General features: G+C 33.1%; 1 pseudogene; it reads left to right on the top strand.

Annotated features, from left to right (window-relative positions):
* Positions 1-537: 537 nt before the first annotated feature.
* Positions 538-4,445, top strand: LOC120163437 (annotated as a pseudogene).
* Positions 4,446-22,545: the final 18,100 nt, after the last annotated feature.

Raw genomic sequence — 22,545 nt, 5'->3', positions numbered from 1 at the left:
CTATTTTGTTGGCTATGCACACCTTAAAATTTTATTTGTGTCTATCAACCGACAAAAGTTATATTATTAATATAAGTGTGTCAACCGTCAAAAATAATTTTAAATCCGCCATTGGACCACTATGCCATGAGAAATATCCTTGCTCTCTCGAACGGCAATCCAGGGGGGAATGTCCTTTCCTGCATGATAAAACTGGTTACGAACATTCCACAGCTGCCATACGAGAGTAACGAACATAGAGAGCCCCATAAACATGAGGTTTCCATTGTTCATGAAGTGCCCAACATGAAAAGATTATTAATTTTTTATATATTTTGAGAAGGATTAATTTATGCATTTCAAAATTAATAAGGATTCAATAAATATATACATATATATCAAATTTTTAATCGATTTTTCATACATTAAAATCCTAAAATTCAATCCCACTAGAACTGAAAAAAAATCTTATTTGAGAATTGGGTCCACTGTTAATCAGCCAGCTGCAACGCATTATTTCGCTTAGGAAGAAGCCTGTGCATATGATTGGACCCATCACCCCCATTATTGGACAACGGACTAGAGAAGAAAGAAAAATAATTGACTGAAGATTGTTCTTGGCGTTGCTGATTCCAACTATTCTTAAGCAAAAGGTATCGGTTCCTTCTTTAATTGGATCTCTTCAAATAGAGGAAATAGCCATCAGATTCAGGTAATCTTCAAGCGTCTGCCCCTACCAATATGCATCTTACTTATACTCTGGTACTTGTGCTGCTTCACTCTTGTATTATATCTGAACCCACCCTAATGTGAAAATCAAGTTGTAATTTAGCATCGACACACACCCAAATCTTATGTGACCATAATTTTGTCCTGTTGATCGGAAAATTGGGGTTGTGGGGCAGTTGGCGAACCACAATTTTCCCATAGACTATGACTAGATTTGGTGGTTGGGAGTTTGGACTTATGGTGTCAAGAACCAGATCTAGTTTGCTTTTTCTGTTTCTTGATCAATGATCATCAATAGACTAAATTTTGATGCAGGGGAAACTAGAGCTCTATAATGGCTGAACTTGTTGGTCCAATCCTTGATGTTATTAAGTTCATTGGCCGTAGTGCTAGCAAATATATAAAATACCAAAGGAAGTTCACCGATTACGTCGATGACTTCCAACGAGCGCAAGCAGATTTGCAGTCCAAGGAGGCAGATATTCAACATGTCGAACACAAAGTCGGTGCAGGAAAGTATCTCTTTTGCTTTTGCTTGGGGAAGCTTGTTAATGAGTTGACCCAGGCAATGAAGGAAGTGCGTACTGAAGGTCATTTCTATGGTAGCTTGGTTGTTAATGATCCTTCCAACGTAGCGGTTAACCTACCGACACTGGAGGTAGTAGGTTCAACTGATGTTAGAGAAGAAATTTATCAGTATTTGATGGGAGATGAAATTGGAATGATTGGAGTGTGTGGGATGGGCGGAATCGGGAAAACAACCATAATGAAAGATGTCCACAACAGGCTATTGAAAGAAAGTAAATTTAGAAAATTGATTTGGGTAACCGTCTCACAAGAATTTGATATTCGCAGGCTGCAGACGAACATTGAATGTCAACTGGGGGGAAACTTGTCAGACGATGAAGATACAATTGTCCGTGCAGGGAAGCTATCAAATATGTTGGGAGGACAAGGAAGGTATGTGCTGATACTGGATGATGTATGGAAAAGCTTTTCCCTTGAGGACATTGGAATCCTTGAGACAACCTCAAATGACGGATGCAAGATAGTTTTGACCACACGTGCAGAAAGGGTTGCTCAATCCATGGGATTTAAGAAAGTTCGAGTGCCTTGTCTTTCTATGGAGGAGGCCATGGACTTATTCTTAAGCAAAGTTGGACAAGACGTTTTGCTTAATCCAACTTTAGAATCATTTATGAACCTTGTTGTGAGGGAATGTGATGGGCTCCCGCTTGCAATTGTCACACTAGCTGGTTGCATGAGGGGGATCTCCAATCCTCGTGTATGGGAAAATGCCATCGATGAATTGCGAGGTTACATTCGAAACCTCCATGATATGGAAGATAAGGTGTATGGATGTTTAAAATTCAGCTATGACCGTTTGGAACAAACCGACAAAGATTGTTTTTTGTGTTGTGCATTTTATCCTGAAGATTGTGAGATTGGAAAAGAGGAGATAATTGAATATTGGATAGAAGCCGGGCTTATAGATGAAATGGGAAGTAGAAAAGCAATGGAGCATTGCGGGCATTCCATTTTACAAAAGCTTGAAGAAAACTGTTTGCTGGAAAGGGTTCAAGAGATTGGGAAGGGTACGAGATTGAGTTGGTTTAGTTCTAGTCTATATATCGAGAAGGATACACATATAAAAATGCATGATCTTGTCAGAGACATGGCATTGCATATCACAAGGAAAAGATTTATGGTAAAAGCTGGTAAGCAATTGAAAGAGCTACCACATGAGGAAGAATGGAGTGAAGATTTGGAGACGGTTTCTTTAATGCACAATTCCATCTCAACGATTCCTCAAACTATGAAGTGTCCAAAATTTCCCAGACTCACATCATTGTTACTCTCACGTAATTCATTGAAAGAAATTCCAAATTCTTTCTTTGATCACTTTCCTAACCTTAAGATTCTTGATCTTTCTTATAATCATTTTGAGAGTTTGCCTAACTCTATTTCTAGCTTGGAGAAACTCACGGTATTGTTGCCTACTGCATGTTACCTTTTAAAGAGTTTGCCTTCTTTATCGAAGCTTCAAGCTTTGAAGAAACTGGATATTGGTTTCAGTGGAGTCGAGGAAATGCCCAAGGTGTGGAAATGTTGGTAGATCTAAAATATCTCAATCTTGGACATATAAGGCGTTTAAAAGAGATCCCTAATGGTCTGTTGTCAAAATTATGCCGGCTTCAGTATTTGGCCACAGATTATTCAATATTAAACGCAGAAGATATGAGAGAATTGAAAAAGTTGGAAGTTTTTGTAGGCCGCTTCTCTAACATTGGTGACTTGAGCATATATGCATATCAGAGAAAAATGCTTTATAAGTACTCCATTTTGTTGTGTCAGCCTGAATCCTTTATATTTGTTCCCTGCGCTTCTAGTAAATTAGTTACATTTAAGAATTTTGAATTTAACCATGGAGATGCAATTATACTTCCATACGATATCCAACAGTTACATTTGAAGGGGTGCTACGTTATAAGAAGCTTAAACGAAATCAGGTTGAGGGATGCAACTGATTGTGATAATTTGGAGTCTGTATTTTCATCCAAGTGCGATCAGCTTTGAACACTCGAGTATCTAACTCTAAAACAGTTATTGAATTTGGAAGTCATAGTCGGAGTTGGAGCTGGAAAATCATCAGTAGGCACATTTTCCTTCCTCAAGGAGATCACTCTATGGGATTGTTCTAAAACAAAACACTTGTTTTCAGCTACTTCGGTTCTACATAACTTGGAAGTGATGAATGTCGGGGACTGTGGGAAACTGGAAGAAATAATAATGAACACCGAGAATCAAGGTCTGAGTTTCAATAATGGTACCATCGAATTTACTTTTCCTAAATTGAAGAATTTGAGTTTGTCTAATTTTCCGAAGTTGAAGAGCATTTGTAGTGAAAATGGAGTGCTGGTTTGTGATTCTCTCGAATTCATCAAAATAGATTATTGTGCACAGCTAAAGCGGATTCCTCTGTATCTTCCACAGCTTGAGACTGATAATGAGGGGAAACTGTCTCTTAATTCTCTCAAGGTGATCCGTGTGTATCCTAGAGATTGGTGGGAAACAGTGGACTGGGAGCACCCTAAGTTCAATGTCAAGAATGTCTTTCGACCCTTGCTTGAGTGCAGAGATCATAGATCAGACGAATGGAACAAGTTTTTGAAGAAATCTCTTTAAACCCATAATAATGTAAGTCGGTCGTTTATCATACACACAACTGCAAACTTATCTAATTTCTTCCCTCCTTTTTATTTCCATTACAAAGATTTCTTCCTTGGATAAAGTTGTCTGGTTTCCATTGCATGTGCCTAGACATGCAATCTTGGGTAAATTACCAACATTGTGTAGAAACTTAAAATGGAAGCATGAATACTGAGGCTGAGCAGGAATGGGTTATTCTTTGAATGCAGGTATTCAAAAGATGCTTGGAATGAAGTGCTCCAATTGTGCAGAATCTACAGAGATGTTGAAGGATGGCAACAAGAACTGGATTGGGTTTGTTCCATCCTCCGAGGGAAGTCTCTCATTGTGCTTATTCTCAAGTTAGCTCGGAATGCTCCGAGGTCGTATTGTTCTTCAACCTTTCCTCGAGTTCTGGGATGTAAAGACGCAAGGGATGGAAGCAAGTTGTCTGATAAAAGTCTTTAAATCCATAATAATGTGAGTTTTTTTTTTTGTTCTTATTGTTTTTGAAACCTATCAAACATCATTAGTCGTTATTGCATACTACAAGGAACAGTTTCAGTAATTCATAGCTGACTATAGGCACATCCAGAAATCCGAATTTCTCCGTCTAGTTTGCTCTCTTGAATGCCAATACAGGGGGAATGGCCTTTCCTGCATGATAAAACTGGTTACGTTCGAACATTCCACAGCTGCCATACGAGTGCAGTGAAGATAGAAAGCCCAATAAGGATCCCGCGCTGCTCTTTCTAACCACTCCACACAATTATAAACAGCAGGTTTCCATTGTTCATAAAGTGTCCAACATGAAAAGATTAACTTTTTTTTAAGGAAGACTAATTTATTCATTTTAAAATTAAGAAAGATTCAATAAACATAGACATCTATATCAATTTGTTAATCGATTTTTTAAATATTAACATTATAAAAGTTCAATTCCACTAGAACTAAAAAAAAAATCTTATTCTAAAAACAGTGACACATTTGCTTGAGAATTGAGTCCACTGTTAATCAGCCAGATGCAACGCATTATTTCGCTTAGCAAACCTATGCCTATGATTGGACACATCACACCCATTATTGGACTACGAACTAAAGAAGAAACAAAAACAGTTGACTGAAGATTGTTCTTGGCGTGGGTAGTTCTGTGGTGCAGTGCCTAAAAAATGGGTAATATACGGCGTGATCGGTTAAATAAGTGATCGGTTAAAATTTAGACAGATTATGTTATATTATTTAACCGGAAATATTATAAAGTACAATAACATACTAGGTAGCGCTTATATAATGTAATAGGTAGTGCTTATATTTACCAATTTTATAAGTAAACCGGTATATTTATACCGATAACATTGCAAATTTACCTATTACATTATAATATGTTGAAAGTGTTCATACTTTTTATAAAAATGATCGATACTTTTTTTAAAGTTATGTAATTTATGTTTCAATTTTTTTTAATAGTGTTTCATGTTTTCCACCTACAATATTAATTTAATAATTTCATTTGCACAAAAAATTATTTGATTGTTTTGATATTTTATAAAATAATATTTAGAATTTAAATTTAACAATATTAACCAAAGATAATAATAAATATGTAATATATATGTTTATTATTTTTAATTTAATAATAATATATATCGTAACGTAAAAAAATAAATCATTAGACGCCTATAATTACTAAATTAATATCTTAAAACTCACTCAAAAATAACCTTAAATTAATGTTTTCCACAGTGAAAAAAGTATAGACACTTTTATAAAAAGGATAGATACTTTACAATATAACCACTACCTATTACATTATAAACGATACCTATTACATTATATAAGCGCTACTTATTACATCATATTTTTACCTATTATATTGAAAGTGTCCATACTTTTTATAAAAATGATCGATACTTTGTTTAAAGTTATGTAATTTATGTTTCAATTTTTTTTAATAGTGTTTCATGTTTTCCACCTACAATATTAATTTAATAATTTCATTTACACAAAATATTATTTGATTGTTTTGATATTTTATAAAATAATATTTAGAATTTAAATTTAACAATATTAACCAAAGATAATAATAAATATGTAATATATATGTTTATTGTTTTTAATTTAATAATAATATATATCGTAACGTAAAAAATTAAATCATTAGACGCCTATAATTACTAAATTAATATCTTAAAACTCACTCAAAAGATAACCTTAAATTAATGTTTTCCACAGTGAAAAAAGTATAGACACTTTTATAAAAAGGATAGATACTTTACAATATAACCACTACCTATTACATTATATAAACAATACCTATTACATTATATAAGCGCTACTTATTACATCATATTTTTACCTATTATATTGAAAGTGTCCATACTTTTTATAAAAAGGATCGATACTTTTTTTAAAGTTATGTAATTTATGTTTCAATTTTTTTTAATAGTGTTTCATGTTTTCCACCTACAATATTAATTTAATAATTTCATTTACACAAAATATTATTTGATTGTTTTGATATTTTATAAAATAATATTTAAAATTTAAATTTAACAATATTAACCAAAGATAATAATAAATATGTAATATATATGTTTATTGTTTTTAATTTAATAATAATATATATCGTAACGTAAAAAATAAATCATTAGACGCCTATAATTACTAAATTAATATCTTAAAACTCACTCAAAAGATAACCTTAAATTAATATTTTCCACAGTGAAAAAAGTATAGACACTTTTATAAAAATGATAGATACTTTACAATATAACCACTACCTATTACATTATATAAACGATATCTATTACATTATATAAGCGCTACCTATTACATCATATTTTTACCTATTATATTGAAAGTGTCCATACTTTTTATAAAAAGGATCGATACTTTGTTTAAAGTTATGTAATTTATGTTTCAATTTTTTTAATAGTGTTTCATGTTTTCCACCTACAATATTAATTTAATAATTTCATTTACACAAAAAATTATTTGATTGTTTTGATATTTTATAAAATAATATTTAGAATTTAAATTTAACAATATTAACCAAAGATAATAATAAATATGTAATATATATGTTTATTGTTTTTAATTTAATAATAATATATATCGTAACGTAAAAAATAAATCATTAGACGCCTATAATTACTAAATTAATATCTTAAAACTCACTCAAAAGATAACATTAAATTAATGTTTTCTACAGTGAAAAAAGTATAGACACTTTTATAAAAAGGATAGATACTTTACAATATAACCACTACCTATTACATTATATAAACGATACCTATTACATTATATAAGCGCTACCTATTACATCATATTTTTACCTATTATATTGAAAGTGTCCATACTTTTTATAAAAAGGATCGATACTTTGTTTAAAGTTATGTAATTTATGTTTCAATTTTTTTAATAGTGTTTCATGTTTTCCACCTACAATATTAATTTAATAATTTCATTTACACAAAAAATTATTTGATTGTTTTGATATTTTATAAATAATATTTAGAATTTAAATTTAACAATATTAACCAAAGATAATAATAAATATGTAATATATGTTTATTGTTTTTAATTTAATAATAATATATATATCGTAACGTAAAAATAAATCATTAGATGCCTATAATTACTAAATTAATATCTTAAAACTCACTCAAAGATGTATATACCTAAATATGTAGTTATTGTACATACCTAAATATGTAGTTATTGTACATACCTAAATTTAATGATAATATATACTTGTAGTTATTGTACATACCTAAATATGTACTGCGAATTAATGTTGTACCCACCCTTTAACTACCACTACCAATGCCACATCCTATTGAAAGCAGCACGACTGAAACATGTTCAAAATGAACCTTTGCTTACATCTCCATCAACTCCTGGAGCACTGAACTTGCCAACAAAATTTTTGCCATGGATAATACTGATGTAGACAATGTTAAGCCAACCGAGGAATGCCATGAAGTACATAATGTTGATGAATCTGACAGATTGGTTGGTCAGCTCTTCTGTTCACGTGATCAAGCTTGGTACTTTTACAAGGGATTCGCACGGGAACATGGGTTTAGTGCACGTAAGGGAACAACACGGCTTGACATGGAAGGGAATGTGAAGACACAAGAATTTTGTTGTTCCAAAGAAGGGTTTCGAGTATCAAAAGTCAATACTGTTGATCGTCAACGTGCTCATACGCCAGTCACAAGAACAAGATGTAAGGCTAGAGTCGTAGTTACATCAACAAATACAAACGATCAGTGGGTTATAAGTAAGTCTGATCAGAAACATAATCATGCATTGTGCACACCTGCTATGACACCATTTATGCGTTCTAATAGAGCTGTAAGTAAGGCTGATATCGATGAGGCAACAACATTGAAAGAGGTCGGTGTTGGCACGTCACAAGTAATGAACTATTTAACGCAGCAGGCAAGGGGTTATCATAATTGTTAGATTTACACATAAAGACCTCTACAATGCACTTCAAAGAGGTAAAGCAAAGGAAATCGTCGATGGGGATATGAATGCGCTTATTGCCTACTTTGATTATAAGAAACATGATGATCCCGGGTTTTTTATGACATACTCGGTAGACGAATCGGGGGCATTGTATAATCTTATTTGGCCGGATTCTACATCGAGATCGGATTACACATGCTTCGGTGATGTAATTACGTTCGACACAACGTACAAAGATAATTTGTATGGTCGACCAATTATGCCTATTGTTGGTGTCAATCATCACCATAACACAATTGTGTTTGCCACTGCCATAATCGTTGATGAGACGTCTCGATCTTTCGAGTGGGTGCTACAGAATTTTTTAGAAGCCATGATGAATAAATCACCTATTTCCGTTGTAACCGATGGGGATAGGGCAATGCAGAGGGCTATCAAATCTGTTATCCCTTATGCTAAGCACAGATTATGTTCTTGGCATCTTTCTCGCAATGCACAAGCTAACATTGGTGACCCAAAGTTTACAGCAGCATTCTCAAAATGCATGGCTTCCTGGTGGACAACCAAGGAATTTGATTTTCAATGGCGTTCGGTTGTTTCAGAATTTAACGTCCAAAAGCATCCATGGGTGATTGAGAAGGGAAATACACGACACTTATGGGCACAAGCATATCTAACCGGTCATTTCTTTGCCAATATTCGCTCAACACAAAGGTGCGAGTCTATGAATGCTTCACTAGCTATTGCACTGAAACACAAGAAGACATATTTAGATGTTGTTCGTGCAATTGAAGATGGAATTAGTAGAATGCTTATGAACGAGTTGAAAGTGGATTACTTAAGTTCCCATACGAAGCCCTTCCAGATCACAAAACTGGTCGACCTTGAAAGTCATGCCGCTGCGATTTTTACCCGCGAATCTTTTCGTGTGTTCCAAGATGAACTTATACGGGAGACATTGTACCGGATTGAGGCAGAGATTAAGTCCTTATCAGATGAATGCCAACATTATATTTTGTCAAAGTACGCAGAAAAAAATAGGAAATTTGAAATTAGTTTTGATTCTCGTACGAAAACTCTAATTTGCTCCTGCAAAAAATTCGAGACCGTTGGACTTCCGTGTCGCCATCAACTTCACATTTTGAAGCAATTGGACTACACATATTTTCCCAGGACTTTGATTCAAAGTAGGTGGACTAATGATGCGAAGGCTTCTGCACCCAGCTATGTTGATTTGAATGTGTCTCCAGAAGTGATACAAATGGCAAGGTTCGCTGCTCTACGTTCAACGTCAAGTAAGTTATGCTACATTGCATCAAAGACAAACGAGTCTTTCAAAACCGCAAGAGATGAGATGAAAAAACTAATAGAAGAATTAGAAAACTCGTTTGGTTTGAATCATTCAGTCAACCAGAGCATTGTAGTAAACAATGTTCGTGACCCTCAACGAAAACAACGCAAGCGAAAAGAAGTGCCGAAGAACAAGGTCGAGAAGAAAATTAGGCGATGTGGGTACTGCAACGGTGAGAGACATAACAAACTAACATGTCCTCAAGTCAAGCTCAGTTTGAGTACAAGCACACAGCCTACATCAACTGATTTTTTCGAAGACGGAATGGAATGACAACGATCTCCATATATCGTAAGTATCAACATGACTCCTATTGTATGTATATATAAATATTTTGAATGAAGGAAGAAAAACCGCGTTACTTAAAATTACCGACACTTTTTTAAATGATATCGACACATTTTTCTTCCAATCTAGACATAAAGTACCAACACAATATTAGAAAGTGTCGATATAGGTTGTAAACCTATTCGCTCATAAAACCGGTATATTTATACCGGTTATATTACAAAATTATCTATTACATTATAAATCTGGGTTCCGACGTGTAAATGTCGACACTTTTTTAAATGGTATCGACACATTTTTCTTCCAATCTGGACATAAAGCACCGACACAATATTAGAAAGTGTCGATATAGGTTGTAGACCTATTCGCTCATAAAACCAGTATATTTATACCGATAGCATTGCAAATTTACCTATTTTATTATAATATGTTGAAAGTGTCCATACTTTTTATAAAAAGGATCGATACTTTTTTTAAAGTTATGTAATTTATGTTTCAATTTTTTTTAAGTATGTTTCATGTTTTCCACCTACAATATTAATTTAATAATTTCATTTGCACAAAAAATTATTTGATTGTTTAGATATTTTATAAAATAATATTTAGAATTTAAATTTAACAATATTAACCAAAAATAATAATAAATATGTAATATATATGTTTATTGTTTTTAATTTAATAATAATATATATCGTAACGTAACAAATAAATCATTACACGCCTATAATTACTAAATTAATATCTTAAAACTCACTCAAAAGATAACCTTAAATTAATGTTTTCCACAGTGAAAAAAGTATAGACACTTTTATAAAAAGGATAGATACTTTACAATATAACCACTACCTATTACATTATATAAACGATACCTATTACATTATATAAGCGCTACCTATTACATCATATTTTTACCTATTATATTAAAAGTGTACATACTTTGTTGTGGACATAAAGTACAGACACAATATTAAAAAGTGTGAAAACTTTGTTGTGGATATCATCGAAAACAATGCTATAGTCATGTGTTTCGATACATTTGCAAGCAGATGTAAAATACATTAGTATTGATATTTCAACAATCCTCAAATGTATATGTACACATAGAAGTAAATATGGAATAATTAAATATGAGTTTTGCAATGTTTGGAGCCGTTTTGGATTTATACTTTGCTATCCACCAATAATCGCTGTCTCGAAGCGTTGAATGTTTCCCCCCACTAGGCTGAATATACCATGTGAGCATTTTGTGAAACACTCTCGACTCTACATCGAGGTGAATTGGGCTATTTCTAGCAACCCGTTTAATTGTAGACCAATCTACACCATTTTTATCTGAATCCCCTGTATTCGCTACACCTAAACCCTCCGCAATAGTTTCTGGAGATATATATATATATATATATATATATATATATATATATATATATATCCTTCCCCATGACATGTGTATTAATTCCTATTATATTAGTCTTATTAGGCTCGTGCTGTAAGGAAGCATTGTTGTAGAAGACTCTAACTAGGTTGGGATAATATCTTGGTTCTACACCAAGGAATTCAAGCCAACCCCAAGATGTAAATGTGGATTTAAAACTAAATGCATATTTATCATCAAACAAGAAACCCAGGTCAATGACACGTTCGGGACGAATCTTCCTTACTTTAAAACTCGTCTGCCATCTTTGTTTCTCCATATCGGATCTAAAGTTCAGAGTTTCGAAGGACCTGATTTCCTCAGAAGAATCGTTTGTTACAGAAGGAGGTTGTGGTTGAGAAGAACTGGGTTGAGAAGAGCTTTGAGAAAGACCGCGCTTCTGACGCTGACATTTTGGAGCCATTTTGGTTGGATGCTATTACAATGGAACACACACATTCAGGAAAAAAACTCCAATATAGAAATCAATCAAACCCATAAAATATCGATAAATTTACCTGAATATCTGATCGTCACTTATGATAACGCTAGAAGAAAGAGGAAGAGTTATCTTCTGCCTGCTTGCCTTTATGTTTAGGGTTTCTCGATTAAGAGTACTATATATAGTGAACGGTGGAAAAACACTTGATATTTAAATTAGTATCGACACAAACTAAAAAAGTGTCGACACATTATTTAGACATATTCTATCATAAAACCGGTATACTTGTACCGGTTAGATTGAAAAATTACATATTACATTATACTTTTGGGTTTCGATGTTTTTGGGATCGACACTTTTTATATACGGATCGACACTTTATGGTTGCACCCTGTTTTCCATTCATTCTGGACCAAAAATATCAACACAAACTAAAAAAGTGTCGACACATTATTTAGACATATTCTCTCATAAAACCGGTATACTTGTACCGGTTAGATTGACAAATTACATATTACATTATACTTTTGGGTTTCGATGTTTTTGGGATCGACACTTTTTATATATGGATCGACACTTTATGGTTGCACCCTGTTTTCCATTCATTCTGGACCAAAAATATCGACACAAACTAAAAAAGTGTCGACACATTATTTAGACATATTATCTCATAAAACCGGTATACTTGTACCGGTTAGATTGAAAAATTACATATTACATTATACTTTTGGGTTTCGATGTTTTTGGGATCGACACTTTTTATATATGGATCGACACTTTATGGTTGCACCCTGTTTTCCATTCATTCTGGACCAAAAATATCGACACAAACTAAAAAGTGTCGACACATTATTTAGACATATTCTCTCATAAAACCGGTATACTTGTACCGGTTAGATTGAAAAATTACATATTACATTATACTTTTGGTTTTCGATGTTTTTGGGATCGACACTTTTTATATGGATTGACACTTTATGGTTGCACCCTGTTTTCCATTCATTCTGGACCAAAAATATCGACACAAACTAAAAAGTGTCGACACATTATTTAGACATATTCTCTCATAAACCGGTATACTTGTACCGGTTAGATTGAAAAATTACATATTACATTATACTTTTGGTTTTCGATGTTTTTGGGATTGACACTTTTTATATATGGATCGACACTTTATGGTTGCACCCTGTTTTCCATTCATTCTGGACCAAAATATCGACACAAACTAAAAAAGTGTCGACACATTATTTAGACATATTCTCTTATAAAACCGGTATACTTGTACCAGTTAGATTGAAAAATTACATATTACATTATACTTTTGGTTTTCGATGTTTTTGGGATCGACACTTTTTATATATGGATCGACACTTTATGGTTGCACCCTGTTTTCCATTCATTCTGGACCAAAAATATCGACACAAACTAAAAAAGTTTCGACACATTATTTAGACATATTCTCTCATAAAACCGGTATACTTGTACCGGTTAGATTGAAAAATTACATATTACATTATACTTTTGGTTTTCGATGTTTTTGGGATCGACACTTTTTATATATGGTTCGACACTTTATTGTTGCACCCTGTTGTCCATATTGTAAATTTGCCTTTTACTTCAAAGTATCAACATGACCCTTATTGTGTATAAGAAACATGTACAACAACATACTGCTAACTTTTCTCATCTCATTCATAATTATATTCACATACAAAAATATAAATCGTATACAAAATTATAAATCTTATACAAAATTAACCCTACATTTACATCATTGCATCCTTTTGTTATTCTTATGTAATATGGCAGCTTTTGTTATCTCCTGTCTTCGTTCATTTTGATTGTGGCTTACGAGATCGTTTAATATTCGCGATCGATCTCAGTCTCCAACAACCTATATTCAAATTGTCATAACGTTAAGTATTGTCAACTACAGCATTCAATCTACGACTTTTAACAATTTTACCACAAACGAATTTTTCTTTCCACTTACAAAATCACCAGTTTCCCCTGTAGAACCGATCGATTCCATCCACATCATCACATACATGCCGCAATCATGTCTGTTACAAAATTTGAAAACCACACATGTCAATTATGATGAATACTGCATAAATTAAGCTTTCTATTTGTGATAACATCTCATACCCATTCAATTGCTTATTCTTCTTATGCTTCACAAATTTGAAATTTTTTAAGCGATACTTTCCTAGAGATCCACAGGATTCAACCCAAATGCGTTTCTTATTATAAGAATCTAATATTTTAATCTGCATTAAAATAGAAGAAGTTATGATCCAAAAAAATTATGCATTATAATTTACGTAATGTCCTTTCATACATACATACATACCAATCTCTTAGCATCCTTCACTCTCTGTTTAGCTGCTTCAGTTGTAAACATACTATCATATATTGTTGCAACACGATCTAACATATCCAACACCAACAGATACCAATGTGAATTATGGTAGTTTATTGTGATCATGATCTGCAACAAATTTCACACCCAATTTGACAAAATTCAACATTCTATATCCGAAAACATCATTTGCAATTGGTATGGTGTCTTACCTTCTCACAGTCGGTGAATTTCACATAGTTATTCAGTATGGGACCCCAGAAGGTAGCAATACCCTCAACACTTTCTTTGCTGTTGGCATCCCACGCTTGCTGCTGCAATTACGCAACAAACATTATTAATTTACCGTCCATAACACTACTTATCTCCATTTATTAATTTAACTCACCGCTAAGTGGTATGGAAGGTAGTCAATCCTCCGGAGTGACTTTTGAGAATCGTAGCATACTGTCCAGGCGAGCAAATCAATAACCTAACAAAATTAATTACACAATCAAAACATATTCAATAAGTTTTAACATTTTCTACTTCTACTTACCACACCGCCAACCCATTCCGTAGGCTTCAACGTTGCAACGTCGTATACACTAGCGAATTGATTTCCCATTGAGATTACAGAATATCTGTATGAATCATTAGGATTAATATGTTGTCATGAAATATTTAAATATAACTCACAAAGCAATATATTTCACTTACTCCGATTCTAACTCACTATTCCATAAATAATCACAATTGCAGCTTCGATGTCATCAATTCCGCTTGGAATATCCGCTTTTTCAACCTACAATTTTGCATACAAATTTTTGTCACAACAACATAATAAAAATCAAATTAAGTTTTATTTTATTCAACTTACCTTCTGCTTCTTCTTCTGGGGTGCAGGACATTCCGAATCCAAATATGCTGCTATAACACTCTCCGGTGTATAAATGACATCGACTTCCTTCCTCCTCATTTCTTCCATCTTTTCTTCTTCCTCCTCCCTCTTTTCTTCTTCATATTTTTTCAGTTCATCGTATTTTTTTTCTACATAGCTCTTCATCTCTTTTATTTCACCCTTCAATTGATCTCCTTCATCCAAGTATTTATCAACCACCCCCTTCACCCCCGTAAGTTCACTCCTCAATTCCACAACCTCCTTCACCACTCCCTCAAATTTTTCACCCGTTACCATCTTAATATCACCCCTTAACACCCCAACTTCTTTCACCACTTCACCCCTCAACACCTCTACTTCTTTCACCACTCCATCTATTTTTCCTTCCACTACCCCCTTATGCCTCTCAAGTGTATCTTTGACTCTCTCAAGTTTCTCTTCGACTCTTGATTGTCTTTGCATGATTTCAAATTGGATTTTTTTGATATCAGCCAATTCAGACATCAAAATGTCGAAGTTACTATGTTTTCCCTCACCGTCGTCCCACTCACCGTCATCCCCCAATACAACCATCCCTCATTTCTTCTCCTCTGCCTCTACTGCCTCATCTACATCCTTGCCAATAACCTTCAAAATTAAATTACAATATTAAGACATTGATTATATTCTTAATATTATTTAATTACATTTATTACCATTTCTTGCTTCTTCGCTCTATCCAACTTCAACTTCACCATTACTCTAACCACCTCTTCATTCCCCCATGCACGGATGCATGCCACTCCGGTTCTTTCATAAGTCGGCACTGCCTCACAGCCCGACCAAAAATCGAACAGTGCAACCTGCATTTATAATAAAATTTATATTTTTATATAAAAACACAAAAAAGTTCTTCAACTCATTTACCTCTAAGATTGCTATGCACCATTTGAGGTATCTCTGGCTGCCCTTTTTAAAGGTGATATTGATTCAATCAATCTCGAATGGATATATTCAACCCAATTGAATTCACCCTTCAAGCCTTCATCACAAATGAGCTTTATATGTTCTTTGTTCGTTGACGTATTACCCGTTGGACAAAGAAAGATACCGACAAGGTATAATAGAACTCTGGCCTTCAGCTCATCCCAACGTAAGATCCACTTTTTATTTCCTCTTCAATTTCAGCATATGTCACCTTATGCTTCAAACCATATTTAGAGGCAAGTGCTTTCCAGTCCTTACTCTTACAGACTTCTACAACACTTTTGCCTTCATTTTCTACCCCCAATACAGCTGCAGCACATGGGATCCCGAGAGGAAATGAAAAATCACCATATTAGCAATACATTGTCTGACATCAAATTGCGCCATCAAGGATCGACAATTCCCTCCGAATAGGTCGATCCCTTACTCCTACCAACCAAAACCTATTTCTCCCATTCAACTGACCCTTCTCCTTAAGGTGTTTAATTAATAAATTCACCCTTTTAATGCTGCATCTTGTCGACACTTCCTACATTTTTTAACAATATATAATGTTACAGTTCTTATATATTTTGTATCAACGTATTTACAAGTTTAATGAATACCTTATTTTCATGTGCTTTCCTCCGTTCTTTGTATTCTTTACTATCATTCCTTGATTGTGTGATGTAAGGTTCCTTTTCAGCATCACTCATTGAATTCCATTTGGACCTCACATCTTTTGTCACCTAATATAAAACATAAACGTTTCTTAATCAATACATTAACACTAAATACTACTCAATGTCAATTTCATTTTACATACCGAACCGCTCTGTGTGCCATCTTCCTTCATCCTTTTGCATTCGGCCATACTGTCAACATTTAAAATTTGTAATCAATTTAAAGTCTATCGATACTTTAATCCAATTACCATTTCAACAATAATAACAAAAAGACATTGATACTTACTAGAAGTACATATATCCACCCTTTGGTTGCTTTCGAGTCTCGGCCTCAATTTCAAAGTTATCTGCTCCACCAATAATTTTCCAACCCATTAACTCCATTTTTCCTTCATATATCAGTTTACGCAAATCAAATTATTTTGTTACATACACTTTATTCAATATACAAATATAGATAACTACTCTTGTGGTAAAACGGTTTTCTTCAAAAGAATTTGAATGGCCACACCAAAATGTGTCGGTACATTTATACAACCTATAATATCATTTTCTACCTATAATATTTAATAAAAGTATCGACATTTATATTTTTCCTTGAATATCACTTTCTACCTGCAATCGTTCCCAAATGCTTCTTTACTCCAAAACCCCAAACAACACATAAAAACCCTATCGTGATTACTGTAATAATAAAAAATTAGGGTTTCGACAACATACTTTTCGATTCGACTGCAGCAACAAACAAACAAACTTCGCTTTAGAAACGCCTTCTGAAATACAGCAACAATTACGCTTCGATTTCAAAAACTCATCCATTCTATCTATTTTCAGAGGATATTTAGCTTATATTTTCATCGGATATGTTATTTATATTTAATCGATACAAATACAAAAGTGTCGATACTTTTATGTCAGGTGTCGATACTTTCGAAAGGATAATTACATATTTCTTTGAAAGTCGATAATTTATTACACGTACTTACGAAAGTATCGACACTTTCAATATATCCGGTATCATTTTACCGGTTTTATCATTTTGATACCGGTTTTATCATATTTTTACCTGTTATATCGTTGTGGATCGATATATTTTTTTAAAGTATCGACACATTATAGGCGCTAAAACTGCTTCTCTTTTAAATTCACAAAGTGTCGATCCTTATATAAAGTATCGACACTTTCAATATATCCGGTAACGTTTTACCGGTTTTATCATTTTGTTACCGATTTTATCATATTTTTACCTGGTATATCGTTTTGGATCGATACATTTTTTAAAAGTATCGACACTGTATAGGATTTAAAACTGCTTCTCTTTTAAATTCACGAAGTGTCGATCCTTATATTAAAGTACTGACACTTTAAATGTATCCGGTAGCGCTTTACCGATTTTATCATTTCTATACCGGTTTTGTCATAGTTTTACCTGTTATATCGTTTTGGATCGACACATTTTTAATTTGGATCGACACGAACCGGTAGCACAATTTTTTAATATTTCTTTATGACTTAGACCTACTTTTATAAGTATGGACACTTTTATAAAAATGATATATACTTTTTTTAAAGTTATGTAATTTATGTTTCAATTTTTTAATAGTGTTTCATGTTTTCCACCTACAATATTAATTTAATAATTTCATTTACACAAAAAATTATTTGATTTTTTGATATTTTATAAAATATTATTTAGAATTTAAATTTAACAATATTAACCAAATATAATAATAAATATGTTTTCCACAGTGAAATAAGTATGAACACTTTTATAAAAATGATATATACTTTTTTTAAAGTTATGTAATTTATGTTTCAATTTTTTTTGATAGTGTTTCATGTTTTCCACCTACAATATTAATTTAATAATTTCATTTACACAAAAAATTATTTGATTGTTTTGATATTTTATAAAATATTATTTAGAATTTAAATTTAACAATATTAACCAAAGATAATAATAAATATATTTTCACAGTAAAATAAATATGGACACTTTTATAAAAAGGATAGATACTTTACATAACAGATAAAATATGACAAAACCAGATTCATTATGACAAACCGGTAAAATTTACTTGATATGTTAAAAGTATGGACACTTTTATAAAAATGATAGATACTTACCGATAACCAAAGTTTACCGGTTACCAAATTTTTTAATAGTTTTTCATATTTTCTACCTAAAACATTATTAGTTGTCAACATAATAGGTACCGCTAAACCGAATTTATTAAATACATTTTAATGTATCCGGTAATGCCGTATATTAGCCGTATATTAACCCGCCTTTCCTGAGACAATCCCTCTTGGCGTTGCTGATCTCAACTATTCTTAAGCAAAAGGTATCGGTTCCTTCTTTAATTGGATCTCTTCAAGTGGAGGAAATAGTCATCAAATTCAGGTAATCTTCAAGCATCTACCCCCTATCTAGAGGTGAAAAAAATTCTGAATATACGATTTTGTACAAAAAATATCCGAAATAGAATTTGGAAAAAACTGGTTTTTTTAACCGGCTATTTTAACCGGTTTGGAAAAAAAAACCTAGACCGATTTTTTTACCGGATAAAAAACCGGTTTGAAAAAAACCGATTTTTATCCGAAAAAAACCCGGTCTGGGTTTAAAAAACTAACCGTTAATATAGCCGTTGGGGGGTTTTGTGACCATTTTTTCTTAAAAAAATTACCATTTTACCACCCTAAACATGTATAAATAGGTTGGGATGTATTTGGTTGATTACAACTTTCTCAAATCTTATTACACAATACCTAAACATCTCTCAAATATTATTTTTGTAATTTTTTGTTCATCATGAGTAACACGGCTGAATCTTCCGTCGGGGAAAACTTGAAGTCGTGAGAGTGATCGAACACACTCGAAACAAAGATATTTGGGATCACTACGATTTATGTGAGATGTCAAATGGCTCGAGGAGGGCGCGTTGTAAACATTGTCTAAAGTTGCTTGCACCGGAAGGAAACACAACGTTGAAGAACCATTTGACAAAATCATGCAAGGCACTTCGCTCAAGATCGGATCCAAGTCAATCGAATCTTACACCGCAAGGTAGTGTTTTTATTTACGACAACGAAAAAATTACGAGAAGCGTTTACAAAGTTCGTGATTACAAAAGCATTACTGTTCGACCACTTTGATGATGAAGATTTCACGGCAACAATTCAACAACTAATGCAACCACGTTATACTCGTCGTACTACCCTTAGAAGAAATGCTATAAAAATGTAGCGTACGGCGAGGGAAAAAATGATTTTAGGATTCCAAGAACACCGTTATGGTGTGTCGCTTACATGTGACGTTTGGAGTTCCCCTCATAATACCGAAAATTCTTTTTTAGCCGTTACGGCACATTGGTTAGATCAAGATAATTGACAAATGATGAAAAGAACAATCGTGTTTGAATTATTCGGTGAGCCGCATACCGGTGCTAATTTATTTACACTTTTAAAAAGGGTAATTTGTCTTTATAAATTAGAAAATAAAGTTTTTCTATATCATTTGATAATGTATCGAATAATACAAATGCGGTTCTAAGATTGAAAACATTACTTTCACCGAATTTAGACGGTGCATTTTTCATACCCGTTGCGTTGCACACATAATTAATTTATCCGTGCAAGCCGGTTTGGAAGTTATTGAGCCGATTATATTAGAATTTAAAACAATGATAAAATCGGTTCTTTGTAACAACAACAAAAGACTAAATGATTATAAACGATTTTGTAAGTCGGTTAATAAAAAAACTTTGGGTCCTAATTTGGATTGTCCAACTCGTTGGAACTCAACTTGGATGATGATGCATACCGCCTTAAGGCAAAGGGAAACATTGCAAACATTTCACGATCGGCTTTTCGAGAGGGGTCATGTCCCAAACATTTATCCGGTTCGAGTTGGAAAACTATAACCAAAATAACCGATTTGCTTGGGGTTTTTAAAAATGCAACAACTTTTTTATCCGGTGTTTATTACCCTACTAGCCCGTTGGTTCTTAATCAAATATTTTTGTTGGCTACCCGACTAAATGACTTTGAATTTGAAACCGAAGTTTTTCAAGAAATTGGCTTTGCAATGAAGGAAAAACTTTTAAAATATTTTAAGGAGATTCCCCCTATTTTTACTTGTACCGCCGCTTTAAACCCAACGTTAAATGTTGGTGGGGTTAAAACACTAATTGAACAAATTACGTTTTCTTTTAATCTAACCGATGATTAACCCAACTTTGTCCAAAACCAAATAAATTATTTTAACAAATGTTTTCGAGACATGTTTGCAATTTATTTAACTAAATACGGATCAAGTAGTGTAATACACGATCAAATGAGAACGAATGCGGAATCATCTAGTAGACGTCCAAGTAACATAATTTGAATCTTTTTAACACTTTTGTAAATTCCCAATCCAAACGATCACGTACTACCACCCCAAGTAGCGAGTTGGGAAATTACATGTCATGCGATTTTCTATCAAAAATGAGATTTGAAGAGTTTGAAAGTTTGGATATTTTGGCTTGGTGGAAAGAAAAGGAAGCACAATTTCCGATTCTAGCCGCCATGGCCCGTGATTTACTAACCGTCCAAGCTTCTACGGTAGCTTCGGAATCCGCTTTTTCTGTTAGTGGCAGGGTTATATCGCAATGGAGATCAAGACTAAGTCCCGAGTCGGTGGAAATATGCATTTGTTTGAAGGATTATTTGGATGAAGCGGCTCGGAAGCAACATATCACCACCCTAGAAAATGCAATTGATGCCGATTTGGAAGTAAACTTACACATTGAAGAAGTCGAACTTGGAATATCCCATCCAAACGAAGAAGGCGAAGATGATGAAGAAGAGATGGCAATGTAGTTTATTTTTAAACTTTATTTCAATTATCGTAAACTTTGTTTCAATTATCGAACTTGGAAGTTTTTAAGTATTTGAATTTATCGAACTTGGAAGTTTTTAAGTATTTGAATTTATCGAACTTGGAAGTATTTAAGTATTTTAATTATCGTAAACTTTGTTGCAATTGATGACGATGTAATTTTAATATTATAATCATTTTTTTATAACCGATTTTTTAAAAAAATCGGGTTTTTTCAAACCGAAACCGGTTACACCGGTTAGGATATTCGGCCCTCCAAACCGGTTAGAATCCGAACCGGTTATTTTATAAACCGATTTTTGTCTATGAAAAAAACTGAATCGAATAAAAATCAATTCAGATCGAATTGAAATCTGGCTTCTGTGCATGTCTACCCCTACCATACGATGCATCTTACTCATACTCTGCTACTTGTGCCGCTTTTACTCTTGTATTAATATCTGAACCCACCATGATGTGAAAATCAAGTTGTAATTTAGCATTGACACACACCCAAATCTTATGCGATCATGATTTACTTCTGTTGATCGGAAAATTGGGGTTGTGGTGTTTGATGGAAAACCCATATTTTCCCATCGACAAGTACCTTTATGACTAGATTTGGTGGTTGGGAGTTTGGATTTATGATGTAAGGTATTCCTACCTTATATTGGTTGTGGAGAAGTCAATATTAGCCTAAATAAGTCCACACTTAAATTAATTTGATGTTATTGTTTATATCAATTTAGTTTTGATGTCATTGTTTATATCAATTTAGTTAAGTGAAAATTAAGTATTTTTCTCATTTTTAATTTCAATGGTTTAAATTATTTTGTGGTTATTTTAATGAGTGGTTTAGATTTGTTCTTGTAACCTATAAATACCCTATTTGTATTTGAGTTTTATCATCCAACAATCAAAGCTTAATTATAAGCATTTGAAAGCT

The sequence above is a fragment of the Hibiscus syriacus genome, unplaced genomic scaffold (assembly GCF_006381635.1).
Source record: "Hibiscus syriacus cultivar Baekdansim isolate YM2019G1 unplaced genomic scaffold, ASM638163v2 tig00111445_pilon, whole genome shotgun sequence".
Lineage (NCBI taxonomy): Eukaryota > Viridiplantae > Streptophyta > Magnoliopsida > Malvales > Malvaceae > Hibiscus > Hibiscus syriacus.
The sequence above is the reverse complement of the archived record's forward strand: the minus strand, read 5'-3'. Positions and strand labels throughout refer to the sequence as shown.